Source organism: Salvelinus namaycush, chromosome 39, assembly GCF_016432855.1.
Source record: "Salvelinus namaycush isolate Seneca chromosome 39, SaNama_1.0, whole genome shotgun sequence".
Taxonomy (NCBI): domain Eukaryota; kingdom Metazoa; phylum Chordata; class Actinopteri; order Salmoniformes; family Salmonidae; genus Salvelinus; species Salvelinus namaycush.
Genome location: NC_052345.1, coordinates 2,460,183 through 2,478,150, shown reverse-complemented (window position 1 = coordinate 2,478,150; position 17,968 = coordinate 2,460,183). Strand labels below are relative to the sequence as shown.

The following is a 17,968-nucleotide window of genomic DNA, read 5'->3' as shown; positions in this document are numbered from 1 at the left end:
TTATAAACATTCCATATAGAATAGTCAACATATTGTTAACATGGTTCTGTATTTAAATAAAAGTGGAAATGGGGGACTTTTTGTCCATTTTAGAAATGTAGGGCTCACTCTAATACATGAATCTTTCTTTTCTGACTTGCTGGTCTGGTCGTCATGCATGTTAATGTCTTAGAGGAAGGAAAGGACAGTTCTGCATCAGCTACTTGTGTTTTGACTATTATAAATATGCATCAACCAGAGAACTGACACTCACTAGCAGTTCCCAGTAACCAGTAAGTTGACTCACTGTACAAGACCTCTCCCCTTCACTTCACTCTGTAAGTACTCTTGACAATATCTTGAAATATAGTTTTGGGTTATTTGTTTTTAGTCGTAAGTCATATTCTTGAGGGTAATGTATCATTTTACTTCTTGTTATGTTTTGATCTGTGTTTTGGTTGTTACATCAGGGTCAGTATTCATAAAGTGTCTCAGTGTAGGAGTGTTGATCTACATAGTGATGAGATGATTAACCAGGGTAAAATAGACATGCAGACAAACATTGTAACACTGCAGTGTGTGTGTGTGTGTGTGTGTGTGTGTGTGTGTGTGTGATGGTTAGTCTTTAGGCTGCTGTACAGCTTGACAGACCGTAGAGGATTGAACATTTATCCTCCTATATTTGCAGTTCTGAGACTAAAACAGCTTCAGAACAATCAATGTAGAAATATGTGTTTACAGTAGCACACATCTGTTCAATAAGTTGTTGTTGTTGATGATGATGATGATGGTGGTGGTGGTGATGATGATGATTTTATTGTATCCATTAGGAAATTATTTTTGCATTATACAGCATGTCATCTTAAAAAGACAGACAAAGACAGACATGCAACATATCACACACATTACATACATAGTGCAATAGACTTACAGACAGTATTCACATAGACAACCATATAGCACAATACAACACAACACAATATGAGCCTGGTTCATTTTCAGTAATGAGGCCCTGTACCCCATTTACAGTTTCTATTTCAATGTATCAGGTGGAGTTATTCACCAGCTATAGAGTGAGTTGTTGTTTATGTTTCTAAGACTGCAGGGTGGGAGATGCAACAATGGCCTTGAGAACAGCAGGAAGTGTGTTGGTGGTCTTTCTCTGGTCTGTAGCAGGTATGGTCTCATTCTTATCTTTTAGTTGCTCTGTTTGTCAATCTACAGACATTTCTAAAAGGATAAGAGTCATGATGTTATTTTGGTGTGTTTTGTTAGGTGTCTCCACTTCACTTTAAATAGTTATCTTTCACACCTCACTGAGTGATGCTTATCTGTGGTTTCCATTCACACTCAACTCAGCAACTATGGCAACTATGAGAACAATGTGGACAAACCCTACTCAGTTTGAAATTGGTCCATCTTAAGGTGAACAACTAAATGCACAACCCTCCACAGAGTTAATCATATTTTCACAGGACTCTCCCCTTGTACTGTAAAACAAATTGCACCCCTCCCCCTCACAGAGTCAACTCAAAATAATGTTAACAACCACAAATAACAATAAATGTAGCGGCTCAATTTTGGGGGGTAAAGCTGTGTTCAATTGGTTATAATCTTGGACTGAGCAGAACTTCCCATACAATTCCGATAACTCCATGAAATACATAATTCTAACATTCCAATTTACAATATAATTTAAAAACAAAATACCCTTTTCCAACATATTTTCCATAAATACAGGTATTTTATCAACCAGCACATTTGAGTTCAACCGTAATATTTGTTCTATCTTTTCTGGGGGATGAAATTTAAATTGTAACCAGCTCTGCAATGCTTGTTTGAAAAAGACAGATACTTTGAAGAAGGTTTAAGTTAGACATGACAAGTTAGACATGACAATCTGCACAAAGACAAAAAGGCAATTTATAAACAAGGGATGAGCTTTTCTTAGTAATCTACTTGAGAACCATTTTGGGTTCAAGTAAAACTTTTGTATAAGTGAAGCTTTTAGAGTGAGTTTTAGTGCTTTTATATATAATAATCTCAACCCACCCAGTTCATATTCATTATATAGCGACTGAGTGTTTATAAATGTTAAAATTGACTTCGCCACTTCAGCATGTTTTTGTGGGACAGTTAATTCCACGCGGAGTTATTGGCCAGAAGGTTGAGGGTTCGCCGACCACCACGGACGAGCTCACTCGCCCTGCCTGTTTCTTTACACTACGATCAGAGCCGGCTGCAGACAATGATCAGCTAGGGGGAAATCTGATTTTCAACATTTTGATGCCACATTTGTATGTACAGTATATAAAATAGCATGCGACAAATTTTCCACCAACAGGTTTCTGTGCCAATGCAACACACAACCAATAAACAAAACCATAATGACTTCGAGCACTTCAATACCATGTTTTGCATTTTTAAAACCACAATCAATACTCAATCTCAGTCTGGACAAACATAAAAAACATCCCTCCTTACCGTGTAGTCTTACCCAGTATTGAAGGCTTGACAATCTCTGAATGTCATTCAACTTTTTGGTGTTTTGTGACAGATTTCTCTTTCCATTCATCAAATGGCTGCTACACAATTTGGATTGATTGATTTTATTTGTCAGTTAAAAAAAATACATGTACACACAGTTTTTTAAAGTGACCAGGATTGTTGTTTTAAAGGATTGCACAATAAAGTCGGGGACTTATTTACATTGTGGTCCCTATGTTTTACATATACATTTACAATTACAGAGATACAGACACATTACATAGATACAGACACATTACATAGATACAGACACATTACAGAGATACAGACACATTACAGAGATACAGACACACTACATAGATACAGACACATTACATAGATACAGACACATTACAGAGATACAGACACATTACAGAGATACAGACACATTACAGAGATACAGACACATTACAGAGATACAGACACATTACAGAGATACAGACACATTACAGAGATACAGACACATTACAGAGATACAGACACATTACAGAGATACAGACACATTACAGAGATACAGACACATTACAGAGATACAGACAAAAAATGCTCAACCTCCAAATAAGTTTTAGTACAATTCTTACAAGCCTTTGGCTGGTCTGTAACTTATTCTTCAGATGTTTGGTGCTGCTGGTGAACCATGATGTATAATCAAAGTGAGACTGTACTAGCGCATTTGCCAGAGTCAATAAGGTGTCTATAGTCAGGTTTCCATTCAATTTGCAATACATTTTCATGAAAATATTTTAAAATCTGCATAAAAATAGTATGCACATTTTCCCATCATAGTCGTGTTTCCATCAAATAGATTTTTGCAGATAAAAGTCCATCTCATTTTCAACTCTCGAAATATTTACAGGCCTTCTGATGGTTTTGTCACAAATAAATGTTGTGTTATATAGTTGCTAGAGGAATTTCATAATTCCTTTATGTGCTCATTAAGTAAAATCACTCTGTCTGTTTCTAAGAATTTGTAAGATCCTTATTAACATAAAATAGACAGGGAACAGTCTTATTAAAATAGATAATAGTATTTATTCTCGGAGCAGGCTCCCATTTAACCACAAACAACAGTTTATATACAAACAGTCTCACTGTTTTGGCTTTATCTAAAATCATGGATTTTTAGAAAAAACATGTCTATAGCGTCAATCTCTAAAGTCCTTAAATAGCCTTAATCAACCTGTCTCCATCCTATCAATAATCCTAAATCATCACAGATGTCATATATCCCTGTCAACTTTAATACTATTTAAATCAAAATCAAAACAAATGCTAACCATATCAAATACAGCCAAAACAAATGCTAACCATATCAAATCCTTTCTTTACTAATAAGCTCTCTCCTCCAGGAGTCCACTGTATTTTATTTAACAATAACATGGGTTAACCTTAAACTCAGTCTCATAAATAATTCAATATATGTTGCATAGTGTGGATACCTTATCTACAGTAAACTACCACTCCTAAGAACTGAAACTTATTTATTTTCATTAATAATTTTAATGGTCATGTATTTTCCTGCCCTATTGGCTTAAAATATCTCCTTTCCAAACCTCAATGTATTTTATCTTCCCCTATTTATTATCGATGATAAATAGGATTTTTTTTCTGTTGTAATACCAAATCAATAATAGCCAATTCAAAACCTTCATAGCCAATGTTTAAAAACAGAATCCTGAACCACTTCCTCATTCTCCCTAGAGTTTATTCCCCTGCTCCCCATAATTTGTCCTACCTCAATTCCACTTTTTCCTCTGTGGTTCAAACTACAATTATGTCCAAGAGCTATAAACTCCATTATAATTAATTTACCTTAAAACTAGTATCCCAAATGACCACAAATTCATTATTCAAAATGGCCCTCCCCTGAGGCTGATCAGACCACAAGAGATAGCCATGATAAAGGTCAAAGTTTATACCACTCTTTTATAGTCATGTTCCACACCATATTAGACATTTTAAAGAACCCTTTTTCAAAAAAATTCACTTTGTATAATTAAAACTCAGAAAATAAAACTCCTACTATTCCATATGTGAGTGTACCCCCATAAGATTTCCTCAATGTTTAATGTAATTCATTTAGTCTTTCTCTAAATACTTTATTAAGAATACACATGCCATTAGACCCACACAACCAACTGTGATAAACGTGTACTATCCCTTTAAAATAAAACAAACTCAGCCAGCAATAACTTTGCGGACCTTTCATTGTTCCCCGTAATGAAAACAAATAATCAAATCAAATCAAGTTTATTTTATATAGCCCTTCTTACATCAGCTGATATCTCGAAGTGCTGTACAGAAACCCAGCCTAAAACCCCAAACAGCAAGCAATGCAGGTGTAGAATGTTAATAATAATTCTAAATAATGTTTAGAATACATCAACTTCTTGTTCAAATTCACTGGTGTAACCTAAACAATCAAACCAAAAATCAATAACCGTCAGAATACATTATCACAATGTTTTACGATTCAGTTATTTAGATCTCCCTCTCTTATAGCCAAATATAGCCCAGTGAACGCCACCAATCAGTGATGGCCACCTAGCAATCCTGTTGCTAGTTTTAGCATCTTTTCAGAATACCCTTACGATATTCAGCTACTTTTAATAATGTTATTTGGAACTTGAATCAACTTCTGAAAGGTGACTCAAAGCTATAATGCACGCATTTTCCTTCTAAATGACACAAACAATCTTCTCTGTCACCCTCAGTCACAACATCATTGCCGTGACGACAAAAGTGCATTGTGAGTGATGTCATTAACAGGCGCTCAACTCGTGGCCAAGCCACAGCGACTTTCAACGAATTGCAAATCATAGTTTGGCTGACTGTAGCAGCAGTAGTACGGGTTCGATAAACCAAACCCAATTTATCACAAATGTTGGAACTAGTATAGAACTTACAACATTAATCAACATCTCCCAATCAAAATTGTACTGCCAGAAATACAGAAAAGTGTGGGAGTCTGTCCCAGAACAACTTTCAAATCAATTTGAGTAACGTTATTGTGTATCCAACGTAATGACGCAGTTTTACGTTATCACAACACAATTCAACCTAACTCTTGGCCAAGATATATCCCCTATTTGGATCGAGTTTGCTTTAATTCTCTTATTAAAGTAAAAACAAACTTTCCCTACTCCAAAATTTAAACGTACCATGTACTTCGCTAAATTTATAAGAACATTTCGATGGACACAAATCCATCGTAATTGTCCCTTCATTATTATTTAGAATTCATTAGATTATGGTAACTGTCTCTTCCTTGATTCAGCATCTTAATTACGACTCCATTCCCAATACATTATTCAAACAAATCATTTAGGAAACAGACATCGTCTTGCATCGAAATTAGTTTCATTTTATTCATTTTATTTATTTATTATAATTTATTTTTATTTTTATAAATAAGTCACTCAATTTAACCTAAACAATCCATTAAAAAAGTTCAATTTATAACTTATACAAACTCTAGCGACCGTATTTTATAGGCAAACCGTACAAATAGTTTAATTACAATCAAAAACTCTGATTTCAGTCAAAACATTTAACGGGAACCGAACCCGGGACCCTCGCGTTCCAGGCGAGAATTCTACCACTGAACCACCAAATCTATATCAATGACTAAGACTCTCAGCAATATAAACTTACTTTACAATTGTCTGTATTCGTAAAATCAAGACACTTTCCAGAAAAATAGCCCTGATTTAATTAAAGGTCCAAGCGTTATTCCAGCTATGATTCTCCCATGCCAATTTAATAGATTAGTAGTCAAAGAATACAATCGACATTTATAGACTAGGAAACAGATCTTGCGCATTTTAATAAAAAAGTAGATTATGTTTACTCATGCAACGTTACTTTAGTACATCACATTTATCACGCAATGATAATTAGTTTGATGGAAACCTTAGGCTTTGTACGACATTATAAATTACGTCGAGATTCCATTTTAATTCGCTCTATTTTATTGAACACCGTTTATTTAATAAAAACCCCAAGAGAAAACAAAACATTTTCATACCTTAAGGGCAGTTTTATTTCAAATGTTGTACCCAGACGGAGATAATCCAATAAGCGTTTTATAGTTCCATCGTTAGGGTAAAATAACCAAAAGTGGACACTCTCTTAATCAGTTTCTAAAGCTCAGTTGCCCAGATTTTGTAGACTAGTTTAATTAACAGTGCTTAAAACCTTATCTTTATCAAATTATCCATTAAAGATACCAACCCAAAACCCTCCGTACGTCTACAAATGGGTGGTTTAAATTGTATCTAATTATATTCTCAGCATTACTTTATCAAATCTCTAGTAATCGATTATACACACATACAATTGATCATATTTTCAAATATTCACAGAATCCATATAAAACGTAAGAAATGCTTAGGTACTCACATAGAACTTTAAAGATCCACATAGGATTGGTCCAATGTTCACACAGAACATAATTAAAAGGTTACCAACACAGAGTCAACCTAACCCGCTCACACCGAACGTTATACAAATATTACCTAGTGATAATAACAAAATACTCACACAGAGTAACCCAGGGCATACCTGGCTAGCACCAATCCCCACTGTGATCAATTCAGTTTCAGAACGGATCTAGTCGCACGCAACCGAACATTAGCAGAGTATTCTTTGAGTCCGCAAACTTTCAGATTACTCCCCTCTGACTCGGCCTCGTTTACGCCTCCAAGGTACCCTCTCTTTCAAAGGAATACACTCAGAGCCCACGTAACAGAGGCTTATCTAAAAACTCGACTTCAAGTGTGTGTTCCCACTTCCTACCGCTCTCACAATCTAGGTGTATATATTTCTATGATCTATGTATGTGCTTTTTACCGTGACCATGTACTTCTATGTGTATGGATTTATATGATTCTCTTCCCTGGAAACTTTATCTATAGCGTTGTTATCGATTGGACTTTAGATCTCACTTGCACATCTATCAGTCATTACCCAGGGGCCATACATCCCTGGTTAAACTCGGGTTGTTCTACCCCATCTCACTCCGCTACATTAAGTTTCCCTCCTACTTTTTTGGATACTATTTCTTTCAGTATTGAATAGGTTCAGTTATTCCGTTCGCCTAGAATTACCTTGCCTTCTCACCAAGCCTAATTTATATCTTCACCTGTTTTAATATATCTACCGCTACTTTTCATAGTCAGACCACTTCCCATATGAGTCACTGGCTTGCTGGTGCTCTTTCATGCCGTCCCTAGGAGGGGTGCGTCACTTGAGTGGGTTGAGTTACTGACGTGATCTTCCTGTCTGGGTTGGCGCCCCCCCTTGGCTTGTGCTGTGGTGGAGACCTTTGTGGGTTATACTCGGCCTTGTCTCAGGATTGTAATGTTGGTGGTTGAGGATTTCCCTCTAGTGGTGCGGGGGCTGTGCTTTGGCAAAGTGGGTGGGGTTATATCCTTCCTGTTTGGCCCTGTCCGGGGGTTTCTTCGGATGGGGCCACAGTGTCTCCTGACCGCTCCTGTCTCAGCCTCCAGTATTTATGCTGCAGTAGTTTATGTGTCGGGGGGCTAGGGTCAGTTGGTTACCTGGAGTACTTCTCCTGTCTTATCCAGTGTCCTGTGTGAATTTAAGTATGCTCTCTCTAATTCTCTCGTTCTCTCTTTCTCTCTGAGAACCTGAGCCCTAGGACCATATGTCAGGACTACCGGGCATGATGACACCTTGCTGTCCCCAGTCCGCCTGGCCTTGCTGCTATTCCAGTTTCAACTGTTCTGTCTGCGGTTACGGAACCCCTACCTGTCCCAGACCTGCTGTTTTCAACTCTTAATGATCGGCTATGAAAAGCCAACTGAGATTTATTCCTGATTATTATTTGACCATGCTTGTCATTTATGAACATTTTGAAAATCTTGGCGCTCTCTAATTTTCTCCTTCTCTCTTTCTTTCTCTCGGAGGACCTGAGCCCTAGGACCATACGTCGGGACTACCGGCCGTGGTGACTCCTTGCTGTCCCCAGTCCGCCTGGCCTTGCTGCTATTCCAGTTTCAACTGTTCTGCCTGCGGTTATGGAACCCCTACCTGTCCCAGACCTGCTGTTTTCAACTCTTAATGATCGGCTATGAAAAGCCAACTGAGATTTATTCCTGATTATTATTTGACCATGCTTGTCATTTATGAACATTTTGAAAATCTTGGCTCTCTCTAATTTTCTCCTTCTCTCTTTCTTTCTCTCGGAGGACCTGGGCCCTAGGACCATGCGTCGGGACTGCCGCCCGTGGTGACTCCTTGCTGTCCCCAGTCCGCCTGGCCTTGCTGCTATTCCAGTTTCAGCTGTTCTGCCTGCGGTTATGGAACCGCCACCTGTCCCAGACCTGTTGTTTTTCAACTCTTGATGATCGGCTATGAAAAGCCAACTGAAAATTATTCATGATTATTATTTGACCATGCTTGTCACTTATGAACATTTTTGAACATCTTGGCATAGTTCTGTTATAATCTCCACCCGGCACAGCCAGAAGAGGACTGGCCACCCCTCATAGCCTGGTTCCTCTCTAGGTTTCTTCCTAGGTTTTGGCCTTTCTAGGGAGTTTTTCCTAGCCACCGTGCTTCTACACCTGCATTACTAGCTGTTTGGGGTTTTAGGCTGGGTGTCTGTACAGCACTTCGAGATATTAGCTGATGTACGAAGGGCTATATAAAATAAAATTGATTGATTGAAAATTGATATACCGATAGACTATTTAGCTTAGGACTTTATTTAGGTATGTCTTTTGAAATAATGGCTGTCCTATTTGTACAAAACGACCGTCCTATCTAACAACACTTACTATATCCCACCCTTAATAACCCTCACGGCTTGCAAGGCCCGGATCCATTAAGTTCACTTTTTTTCTTCTTTTTCGGTACCTGTAACACACCACTCCTTGTATTTTGGTCATACAAGTAACCCACAATCTGTTTGGAATAGCGAAGCTCCTATTATTGATAAATTATAAACACCTTTAGAACTTCAAATCAAAGATTTGACATCATTCCCCCCAAATTCGAGAATAAAGACTATTTACCGTCGTCTTGCAGACTGGGAAAGCAATGCAGGTTGGATTCCGTCACCGTCTCTGTCGACCTTAGATATATACCGGCCTGTTATTTAAACCTCAATTCAGAGGCCAGGACTTTAAATAACGGGTCCAAACCCGCCCGTGCACGGATTTCGGCGTAATATCTTCGGACGACAGAGGCAAAGTTTGGAAATCCGGCTCGAAGGACCAATTGTTAGGGGAATTTAATAATTCCTTTATGTGCTCATTAATTAAAATCACTCTGTCTGTTTCTAAGAATTTGTAAGATCCTTATTAACATAAAATAGACAGGGAACAGTCTTATTAAAATAGATAATAGTATTTATTCTCGGAGCACGCTCCCATTTAACCACAAACAACAGTTTATATACAAAATATGACGTCATTGGTTACAGAATAAAGCTCCTCCTCTTGACCAAGATAAAACAGGTTCAAAAGTTCATTCCAACTCACTAGTGCAAACACATGACACACAATATCATGTATTCTCCTAAAGGCTCACTATATTTTATTACCACTTTAGCAGACAACCCAAGATAATGGAAGACCTAAGAAGTTACTCACTGCCTTATCTAAACATCTCAGGGCTAAGTTGGGTCCGTTCAACCATAGTTTAACGATCCTTTTTGTTTACTTTATAACCCACACCACATACCTCTCTAACTAAGTTGGAATGGTGTTTATTATGTTTTAATTACTCCTTGTTCATGCTACATAATCCCTTCCTTATGAATTAACATTATTAATCAGATATAATAATACAGGGTTGAGTTCAATTAGTTATAGTTTCATCTAAACGTAGTCATTGTTTAGTCATTATTCATAAAATTCCTAACAATAGTGAATGTGCCAACTCTGTTATTGGCATGTGCACTCTAGCCAACATCTTGCAGAGACAGTGCAGGTGTAGCCCACATGATGAGATTATTATGGACAAAAGTGTAAGATTAATTTTATTTGTCAAACTGCAGCCAAGCATCAATCATGGTGTCACCAGATTAAGACCCTCAATATTTATTGAAAGGAGCATCAAGCTCATCACTGTGCACTTTCCCCTCCCTGTGAAGTTCATCATAACTTATTTCATCTGTAGCCTAATAAACTGTATCCTAATAAACATTTTTATCCAACATACTTTATTCGCATAAAAAGGTTGGATGGAAGCCAATGTCAAGCCTTTTTCAGGATACTGGAATTATATTTTGTACGAACGTGCTCATGACTAAAAGAGACTTTTGAAGTTGCCTAATCAGATTAAAACATTGTGACTGGTTGTGTTAATGCCACATATAAAAGGTAATACATTTTAAATGATTATTTAGGCTATATTGAAGCCTTACGTCTAATGTACGAGAGGAATAGCTGGCTCGGGATTGGAGAGGAGGCAGATCCTGTTAAGCTTTCCTGAATAACTGGGCCTGCCGGGAGAATATATGGCCACATTATTATAGGAGAACTTGGGAGAATGATGCTCTGAAACAGACAGTGCATCTCAGTATCCGAACGAAAAACACAATATAGTCTACCTGTGGTAGGTAGACTATACTGACCTGTGGTAGGTAGACTATATTGACCTGTGGTAGGTAGACTATACTGACCTGTGGTAGGTAGACTATACTGACCTGTGGTAGGTAGACTATATTGACCTGTGGTAGGTAGACTATATTGACCTGTGGTAGGTAGACTATTTGGACCTGTGGTAGGTAGACTATACTGACCTGTGGTAGGTAGACTATACTGACCTGTGGTAGGTAGACTATACTGACCTGTGGTAGGTAGACTATATTGACCTGTGGTAGGTAGACTATACTGACCTGTGGTAGGTAGACTATATTGACCTGTGGTAGGTAGACTATACTGACCCGTGGTAGGTAGACTATATTGACCCGTGGTAGGTAGACTATACTGACCCGTGGTAGGTAGACTATACTGACCTGTGGTAGGTAGACTATACTGACCTGTGGTAGGTAGACTATACTGACCTGTGGTAGGTAGACTATATTGACCTGTGGTAGGTAGACTATATTGACCTGTGGTAGGTAGACTATTTGGACCTGTGGTAGGTAGACTATACTGACCTGTGGTAGGTAGACTATACTGACCTGTGGTAGGTAGACTATACTGACCTGTGGTAGGTAGACTATACTGACCTGTGGTAGGTAGACTATATTGACCTGTGGTAGGTAGACTATACTGACCTGTGGTAGGTAGACTATATTGACCTGTGGTAGGTAGACTATACTGACCCGTGGTAGGTAGACTATATTGACCCGTGGTAGGTAGACTATACTGACCCGTGGTAGGTAGACTATACTGACCTGTGGTAGGTTGACTATACTGACCTGTGGTAGGTAGACTATACTGACCTGTGGTAGGTAGACTATACTGACCTGTGGTAGGTAGACTATACTGACCTGTGGTAGGTAGACTATACTGACCTGTGGTAGGTAGACTATACTGACCTGTGGTAGGTAGACTATACTGACCTGTGTAGGTAGACTATATTGACCTGTGGTAGGTAGACTATACTGACCTGTGGTAGGTAGACTATACTGACCTGTGGTAGGTAGACTATACTGACCTGTGGTAGGTAGACTATACTGACCTGTGGTAGGTAGACTATACTGACCTGTGGTAGGTAGACTATACTGACCTGTGGTAGGTAGACTATACTGACCTGTGGTAGGTAGACTATACTGACCTGTGGTAGGTAGACTATACTGACCTGTGGTAGGTAGACTATACTGACCTGTGGTAGGTAGACTATACTGACCTGTGGTAGGTAGACTATATTGACCTGTGGTAGGTAGACTATATTGACCTGTGGTAGGTAGACTATTTGGACCTGTGGTAGGTAGACTATACTGACCTGTGGTAGGTAGACTATACTGACCTGTGGTAGGTAGACTATACTGACCTGTGGTAGGTAGACTATACTGACCTGTGGTAGGTAGACTATATTGACCTGTGGTAGGTAGACTATACTGACCTGTGGTAGGTAGACTATATTGACCTGTGGTAGGTAGACTATACTGACCCGTGGTAGGTAGACTATACTGACCCGTGGTAGGTAGACTATACTGACCCGTGGTAGGTAGACTATACTGACCTGTGGTAGGTAGACTATACTGACCTGTGGTAGGTAGACTATACTGACCTGTGGTAGGTAGACTATACTGACCTGTGGTAGGTAGACTATACTGACCTGTGGTAGGTAGACTATACTGACCTGTTGTAGGTAGACTATATTGACCTGTGGTAGGTAGACTATACTGACCTGTGGTAGGTAGACTATACTGACCTGTGGTAGGTAGACTATACTGACCTGTTGTAGGTAGACTATATTGACCTGTGGTAGGTAGACTATACTGACCTGTGGTAGGTAGACTATACTGACCTGTGGTAGGTAGACTATACTGACCTGTGGTAGGTAGACTATACTGACCTGTGGTAGGTAGACTATACTGACCTGTGGTAGGTAGACTATACTGACCTGTGGTAGGTAGACTATACTGACCTGTGGTAGGTAGACTATACTGACCTGTGGTAGGTAGACTATATTGACCTGTGGTAGGTAGACTATACTGCCCTGTGGTAGGTAGACTATATTGACCTGTGGTAGGTAGACTATATTGACCTGTGGTAGGTAGACTATACTGACCTGTGGTAGGTAGACTATACTGACCTGTGGTAGGTAGACTAAATTGACCTGTGGTAGGTAGACTATACTGACATGTGGTAGGTAGACTATACTGACATGTGGTAGGTAGACTATACTGACATGTGGTAGGTAGACTATACTGACATGTGGTAGGTAGACTATACTGACCTGTGGTAGGTAGACTATACTGACCTGTGGTAGGTAGACTATATTGACCTGTGGTAGGTAGACTATACTGACCTGTGGTAGGTAGACTATACTGACCTGTGGTAGGTAGACTATATTGACCTGTGGTAGGTAGACTATACTGACCTGTGGTAGGTAGACATTATTGACCTGTGGTAGGTAGACTATACTGACCTGTGGTAGGTAGACTATACTGACCTGTGGTAGGTAGACTATACTGACCTGTGGTAGGTAGACTGTACTGACCTGTGGTAGGTAGACTATACTGACCTGTGGTAGGTAGACTATACTGACCTGTGGTAGGTAGACTGTACTGACCTGTGGTAGGTAGACTATACTGACCTGTGGTAGGTAGACTATACTGACCTGTGGTAGGTAGACTGTACTGACCTGTGGTAGGTAGACTATACTGACCTGTGGTAGGTAGACTATACTGACCTGTGGTAGGTAGACTATATTGACCTGTGGTAGGTAGACTATACTGACCTGTGGTAGGTAGACTATACTGACCTGTGGTAGGTAGACTATACTGGCCTGTGGTAGGTAGACTATATTAACATGTGGTAGGTAGACTATACTGACCTGTGGTAGGTAGACTATACTGACCTGTGGTAGGTAGACTAAATTGACCTGTGGTAGGTAGACTATACTGACATGTGGTAGGTAGACTATACTGACATGTGGTAGGTAGACTATACTGACATGTGGTAGGTAGACTATACTGACCTGTGGTAGGTAGACTATACTGACCTGTGGTAGGTAGACTATATTGACCTGTGGTAGGTAGACTATACTGACCTGTGGTAGGTAGACTATATTGACCTGTGGTAGGTAGACTATACTGACCTGTGGTAGGTAGACATTATTGACCTGTGGTAGGTAGACTATACTGACCTGTGGTAGGTAGACTATACTGACCTGTGGTAGGTAGACTATACTGACCTGTGGTAGGTAGACTGTACTGACCTGTGGTAGGTAGACTATACTGACCTGTGGTAGGTAGACTATACTGACCTGTGGTAGGTAGACTGTACTGACCTGTGGTAGGTAGACTATACTGACCTGTGGTAGGTAGACTGTACTGACCTGTGGTAGGTAGACTATACTGACCTGTGGTAGGTAGACTATACTGACCTGTGGTAGGTAGACTATATTGACCTGTGGTAGGTAGACTATACTGACCTGTGGTAGGTAGACTATACTGACCTGTGGTAGGTAGACTATACTGACCTGTGGTAGGTAGACTATACTGGCCTGTGGTAGGTAGACTATATTAACATGTGGTAGGTAGACTATACTGACCTGTGGTAGGTAGACTATACTGACCTGTGGTAGGTAGACTATACTGACCTGTGGTAGGTAGACTATATTGACCTGTGGTAGGTAGACTATACTGACCTGTGGTAGGTAGACTATATTGACCTGTGGTAGGTAGACTATACTGACCCGTGGTAGGTAGACTATATTGACCCGTGGTAGGTAGACTATACTGACCCGTGGTAGGTAGACTATACTGACCTGTGGTAGGTAGACTATACTGACCTGTGGTAGGTAGACTATATTAACATGTGGTAGGTAGACTATACTGACCTGTGGTAGGTAGACTATACTGACCTGTGGTAGGTAGACATTATTGACCTGTGGTAGGTAGACTATACTGACCTGTGGTAGGTAGACTATACTGACCTGTGGTAGGTAGACTATACTGACCTGTGGTAGGTAGACTGTACTGACCTGTGGTAGGTAGACTATACTGACCTGTGGTAGGTAGACTGTACTGACCTGTGGTAGGTAGACTGTACTGACCTGTGGTAGGTAGACTATACTGACCTGTGGTAGGTAGACTATACTGACCTGTGGTAGGTAGACTATACTGACCTGTGGTAGGTAGACTATACTGACCTGTGGTAGGTAGACTATACTGACCTGTGGTAGGTAGACTATACTGACCTGTGGTAGGTAGACTATACTGACCTGTGGTAGGTAGACTATACTGACCTGTGGTAGGTAGACTATACTGACCTGTGGTAGGTAGACTATACTGACCTGTGGTAGGTAGACTGTACTGACCTGTGGTAGGTAGACTATACTGACCTGTGGTAGGTAGACTGTACTGACCTGTGGTAGGTAGACTATACTGACCTGTGGTAGGTAGACTATACTGACCTGTGGTAGGTAGACTATACTGACCTGTGGTAGGTAGACTATACTGACCTGTGGTAGGTAGACTATACTGACCTGTGGTAGGTAGACTATACTGACCTGTGGTATAGTAAAAGTTTGCGTCTGGTAAAGCGTAGTGCATAATGGAAGTACCAAAACACCTTGATATAGTGGAGGCCATGCAAGAAGTTGAGGACATTTAGCTAGCATGGAAGAAATTAGAGTAAAACCTGCAAATGTAAACCAGAGAAACAACGCACTACCCTCCCCTGTGGCCAATACAAAAACACAAAACCCTTCAAAAATCAATAACAAAAAGTTTGAGAACCCTCCGCTATTTTGGGGCCCCTTAGTATATTGCGATCTGTAGGATCACATTAGTGAAGGAAATGAAGAAATGTATTAAAATGTTGGAAATGAACGCTGGAATTAAACGATTAACTATGCAAATGAGTGAAAGCAGTGTGCATTAAGAAAATAGAAGCCTGGCTCAAATAGAAGCCTGTCTGTAATAAAGCGCCTGTTGTTTCTAAGTGGTTTACCGGTAGGCAAATAAACACCCAGCCTAATTGAAGATTTACGGTAGGCCAGGCTTCACAGGCTATAGTAGCATGGCACACCTTGATCTGTTGTCTCTCGATCTGTCCCTTAGTCTGGCTTAATTCTGACACCATTGTGTTGCATGACTGTTTCAGTTGTACTGGGTCAGGGTGGCTGGAGTGTGACTTACAACACTCAGAGTATCTGTACCTTGAAGGGGTCAACAGTTGACCTGTCCTGCTCTTACACGTATCCCAGTGGTACAGTCACAACAACCCTTTGGTTCACTAAATGGGGGACTGGTGTAGAACCTGAATATCTGGGTCTGGACCCGGAGTATGCAGGTCGTCTGGAGTATCATGGGGTTAAGAAGAATGACAGTACGCTGAGAATCACAGACCTGAGAGAGAGTGACTCAGCTGAGTATAAGTTCAGATTTAAAACAGATCAGACCGGAGGGAAATATATTGGCGATCCTGGAGTCACTCTGTCTGTCACAGGTACAGTTACATTCAATATAGTTAAACTGTTGAATTTCATTTAGTTCAGGAAAATGTCTTGGTTTGTATTTGTCTGTATAATATAGGATTTCTTCCATCTTTGTATTAGAGTGATAAGTCAGTGATAAAGGGATTTACAGTGATATTGTTTATTCTCCAGGTCTTCAGGTGAAGGTGACTGGTGGACATCAGGATAAGACACTGACCTGTAGCACCACCTGTACTCTGACTGACAACCCCACCTACATCTGGTACAAGAACGGACACAAAGTAAAGGAGGACACTTCCAGCCTGAACTCAGACTCCTTTAGTGATGCAGACAGTTACTCCTGTGTTGTAAAAGGCCATGAGAATCTCCCTGCTCCAGCAGTGTGTGAGTGTGGACTTTTTAATACAAATTTCTTATGAATACAATGTTGTTTAAAGTTGTGATACTGAATATTGATCATTATTCAATAATTCCAATTTTTTCTCAGTTCTGTAAACTATTCAACATGTTGTTTTTTACTTGTACAACATCAGTGTATAGTAGTAGATATTGTAATTTAAGATTTATAGATTTATATAAGGTGTTATATTGTCTTCTTGAATTTCAGGTCAGAAGTGTTGGAGTGTGACTTACACCCATCAGAGTATCTGTGCCTTGAAGGGGTCAACAGTGGACATATCCTGCTCTTACACATATCCCAGTTATCATGAGATCAAACAAGCTTTCTGGTTTACTAAATGGTCTGGTATGGACACTGAAGATCTGAGCTCAGTGCCAGGGTATGAGGGTCATATAGAGTACCTTGGGGATAAGAAGAGTGACTGTACCCTGAGAATCACAGACCTGAGATTAAGTGACTCTGCTGTGTACAGGTTCAGATTCATAACATCTGGAGAAAAGTTTGCTGGCTCACCTGTCTCCCTGACTGTCACAGGTAATCTGTCACACATTTCACATACAGTTGAAGTCAGCAGTTTACATACACCTTAGTCAAATACATTTAAACTCAGTTTTTAACAATTCCTGACATTTAATCCTGGTAAAAATTCCCTGTTCTAGGTCAGTTAGGATCACCACTTTATTTTAAGTATGTGAAATGTTAGAATAATAGTAGAGAGAATGATTTATTTCAGCTTTGAATTCTTTCATCACATTCCAAGTAGGTCAGAAGTTTACATACAGTCAATTAGTATTTGGTAGCATTGCCTTTAAATTGTTTAACTTGGGTCAAACGTAGCCTTCCAAAAGCTTCCCACAATAAGTTGGGTGAATTTTGGCACATTCCTCCTGAAAGAGCTGGTGTAACTGAATCAGGTTAGTAGGCCTCCTTGCTTTTTCAGATCTGCCCTCATTTTCTAGAGGGTTGAGG

At 39.8% G+C, this 17,968-nt stretch overlaps 1 long non-coding RNA gene across 1 annotated transcript; it reads left to right on the top strand.

Annotated features, from left to right (window-relative positions):
- Positions 1-276: 276 nt before the first annotated feature.
- On the top strand, positions 277-16,287 carry LOC120033037. The gene is made up of 3 exons (XR_005473892.1): positions 277-317; positions 1,078-1,155; positions 16,266-16,287. It is a non-coding gene; the product is annotated as an uncharacterized LOC120033037 (long non-coding RNA).
- Positions 16,288-17,968: the final 1,681 nt, after the last annotated feature.